The sequence below is a fragment of the Lactuca saligna genome, chromosome 4 (genome assembly GCF_052625555.1).
Source record: "Lactuca saligna cultivar CGN05327 chromosome 4, ASM5262555v1, whole genome shotgun sequence".
NCBI classification, from domain to species: domain Eukaryota; kingdom Viridiplantae; phylum Streptophyta; class Magnoliopsida; order Asterales; family Asteraceae; genus Lactuca; species Lactuca saligna.
The window spans coordinates 43,249,378-43,253,820 of NC_136420.1; the positions used below are offsets into that span (position 1 = coordinate 43,249,378).

At 31.2% G+C, this 4,443-nt stretch overlaps 1 long non-coding RNA gene across 1 annotated transcript; it reads right to left on the minus strand.

Annotated features, from left to right (window-relative positions):
• Positions 1–416: 416 nt before the first annotated feature.
• On the minus strand, positions 417–4,241 carry LOC145041709 (uncharacterized). Its single transcript, XR_013680366.1, has 2 exons — positions 4,062–4,241; positions 417–3,349 (listed from the first exon to the last, which is right to left on the minus strand). It is a non-coding gene; the product is annotated as an uncharacterized LOC145041709 (long non-coding RNA).
• Between the last annotated feature and the right edge of the window lie 202 nt (positions 4,242–4,443).

Genomic DNA, 4,443 nt, shown 5'->3' on the forward strand with positions numbered 1-4,443 from the left:
AACGTATGTATGTTACAATCCAGAAGTCTAATGTATTCTCTTTATTTTTATTTTTAAATCACAAGTATACCCAAAATATTATAGTGATTTAGTATTTTCTTTATTTCTAATAAATGACATGTACCTAAGAAATGTTGTAGTGATTTAGTTTCTTTATGGGTAGTTGAAAAAAATAATTATCATTTTAGTGTCCTTTCATACCAAAATGATATTTTTCTCATTATATATATATATATATATATATATATATATATATATATATATATATATATATATATATATATATATATATATATATCAACTATTATTTTAGTTTTTTTTTACCTTTTTTACAGCTTTTTAAATTGCATTTTTTTTCTGGTTTTTTTAATATCCATTTTTGTAATATTGTTTGTTGCAAAAAAAACACCATAAAATAAACTCCAACATTGTTTATTACAAAAAGAAAAAAAAACATCACAATTAGCTTGAACTTGAACCGGTAACAAATCCTTACATGTAAAAAAAATAAAAATAAAAAAATAAGAGGGAATAACCAGAACAAATACCATAAAAATATTTTTTTTCAACTACCTTGGCATAAACAGACATCGTTTTCAATTATGCCCCGGTTGCCTACAAATTCTACAAAGATTGACATTTCTTCCTTCTTTAATATCCATACCATTTTTTAGTCTTGTTGAACGAGAGAGACCTTGTTTTATTTCGTAATAGTTCTAAATTTGGAAGTAATTCGTTAAATGGTGATTGTGGCTAATGCGCTTCATGAGGAAGTCGGGAGAACTCAGATGCCCAAGTAGCACAATAAAATTCAATCGAATAACATTTATCAACATATTGCCAACCATTCAAAGAGAGTTTGACACATGCACTCAAGACATGAGAACAAGGATATTTAAATGTCTCCCATTTACCACATGTGCAAATTTTTTGTTCCAAATTAACTACTTGCACATTTCGACCTCTTTGAGTTATCAACTCAAATCTACATATTTCTCACTTAAAAGATCTTAAGGAATGTGCACTTGCTTTTGCCATCAATGCTACTTGTTTTACCACAACATGTGGAGTATGTGCATCTCCATGGGCTTGAGAAATAGATCCTAAAGGACGTCTAACCTCAAAATAATGCACCATTCTATAGAATGTAAGTTGCACACAAGGTGTGATTGGTAAAAAACGAGCACCTTTAAGTACACTGTTGAAAATCTCTGACAAATATGTTGTGAGCAATGCATACCTCCTTCCACCATCATGTACAAGTGTCCATCTATTAAGTGGATGACTCTCCAACCATTCTTGAGCACATGGATTTAACTTCCCGATTTCTTCCATGATGGAGTTGAATTTTCGAATTTGATTTTGACTCTCGGCACGATAGGCTAAAGCTTTCAATGCTAAATTACGAAACTTGTCATAAAAGTTGCTGACGAAATGTCATAAACAATACCTTTAAAATTAAATAATAATAATAATAATAATAATAATAATAATAATAATAATAATGTAAGTTAGGTGTTGTTTGACTTTCTGAAGCAAAAATTCATGAAGTCTGCGGACCACTTCTATAGTAGAAGAGGTGGACCAAACAGCTGCAGACTGTAATAAGAAACATGTTTGTTTTTTTAACATCTGCATACTGCTGCAAATATTAAAAAATTAAAATAAACTAATTTTATAAACTGAAAATAGCTTTTTAATACGTAAAATTTAATAATGTATAACATTTCGGTAAAAATTAATGATAATTCAGTAAAAAAAAATAATGATATTTCAACAAAAAAAATAAAGATATTTTAGTAAAAAATAATGATATTTCATCAAGAAATTATCATTATTGAATATAAAAAATAAAAAAAAAAACGAAAAATAATTCAACAAGAATAAACAAAAAAAATGAAAAAAAAATGTGAACTAAATTTTTAACAAAATATAATCAAAATTTCAGCAATAAAAAAAAAGAAAAAGAAGAGGTTGGAAGAGATAGTACAAGTGCTACGCCAAACAGAGCACGCGCAGAGGTTTTTGACTCAGAAGACTTCAAAAAAACAAACAATTGCGAGATGAAAAGTGTTGCGCGTGTGCCGCGCCGCGCAGCAATAAGAGGTTTGAAGATGTTTTTTTTTTTTTTCAAAAAACAAACAACACCTTAATGAAGCAAGTTATTGAAATGTCCTAAAAGAACACTTAAGAAATATAACAATACCTATGAAAACCACATGGCACTAACCATGGAGATCCATGCTCATTGACAGCCTTAAAAATTCCACCATGACGATCAGATATTAGACATATGCTTTCACGGTCTTTCACTACATGATTCTTGACATGAGAAAGGAACCAATCTCAACTATCATAAGATTTATTTTCTACAATAGAAAATGCAAGTGGAAAATTTTGATTATTACCATCACCTCCCATTGCAATTAGCATCTTACCCTTGTATTTACCATACAAGTGTGTGTCATCAATGCTAATCACCAGTCGACAATACTGAAACCCTTTGATAGAGGGAGCAAAAGCCCAAAAAACACGCCTAAATTCAACTTCATCATCGGTCGATCTTGAAACACACGATTCAACTCTAGTTCCTGGATTGAATTTTTGAAGTGCGCCTAGATATTTTGGTAAAGCAACATAAGACTCTTCCTAGTTTCCAAACACATGTTCAATTGCTTTTTGCTTTCCAAACCAAACCTTCTTATATGAAGGAGTATAGCCCAAATTTTCAACTATTTCAACTCTCAAAGTCGGAATACTGATAGAAGGTTGCTCTTTTATAAGGTATCTAGTTTCCATAGGAATCAAGCTTGCATCTAGGTTCGAATGGTCTAGAGAAAGCTTATAGTGTAAACAAGTGTGTGGACCGTTATACGATGTGATTTCAAAATAACCACTACATTTACATTTACTTGCATGAAGTTTCCATTTGCAACCAGATTGTAAGTACAACTTGCATCTTAGAGTCCAAATAGTTAGGCGTGACTTAATGACCTCAAATTGTCTATGTGTCCTAATGTTATGGATCTTGATTGCTATAACAAGTTCATCTTTATCCTTGAAAGAATCTTTTCCCAACTCTCGCGTAAAAATCATTCTTACTCGTTGATTGTGTCATAATCCAATGGTCATCAATAGTCAAATTTGTTCCTTCCATATTAGTAAAAGTCGAAGGTACTTCAACATTATTGTCAAAAGATGCTTCCTCATCATCTCCATCTCCAATTCCATCTTCCAATATTTCATTTAACTCAATTTTATTGACTATATTCATCACATTAGTCACATCAGCAGCTTGAGCGATTATAGAAAAATTCTCCCTGTCAATCATATATATAATAGAATTCATCTACAAAACAAACAAAAATAAACAAAAATTGATCAAAAAATGATCATGCGAATTTGTGATAGCAAGAAAAAAGAAACATAATGACATGTTTGCAATCAATTCCATCTACAAAAAAGATTAAAAAAAATAAAAAACAAGTTGTGATTTTCCATCTACAAAAGCAAATAAACAAAAGTAGAAATTGATCAACAATTCGTCCTAACTAGATACATACTGAACTTACATAATAACCTCTCAAAATCCTTCACTAATGAAATTCAACTATGTATTTTTTTAAAAGACGCAAAGAAGTCCACATATTTTCAAATGTGCAATAATTTTATGAATGATGTCTGGTTACTTATACAGATAGTGGCCTGCAAGCTTAAAACATTAGACCAAAAGAATTCAACACTTGCCCTTGTCCCACCAAAGGTACTATAGTGTATCAACATATAGTTGTTAGTGTCAAAGAGGGCAAGATAGTCTTTTCTTACAACATATGATGTCCAAATGCAGGATGTCAGTTTTTGTGCCAATCCTCAAGGAATAGCCCCAAAGAAGTATTTCTATCTCTAGTGTTGTGTATTAGTATTTAGCTTCCATTTGGCTTCTTAACTAGATACATAATCGAGAAAAACAGAATGCAGAAGCAAAAAGCAAACATAAAATTTAAGAACCGGAATCAAGAAAACGAGCAGGAATAATCAAAATTGATAACAACTTCACATACCTTGAATGGAGCGAAGGGTGGAGGAGTTGCAGGTCACCGGCGGCGGAGGAGGAGATGGCAGGCAACAGACGATGGTCGACGTGTGACGAGACGAACGAATCGCTGCTGGAGCCCTAGTTGCGTCGACAGATGATATGGTCGACGTTTTCGATTTTTTTTTCTTTTCTGTTCTCGTTCCAATCTTCTTGGGTAATCAAAAGACATGTTTTTGTTTTTTTAAAAACAATAATATTAGTTTTGAAATTAAAATAATACCCTTTTGGTAAATATTTTTGAAAAAAACCCTAAAATAATAAATAAATAAAAATCCATTAACTATATGGTTAAAAACTCTTAGTTTCACTAGCACGACTTTTCGTTGGAAGATAGTTGTGTAAAATAA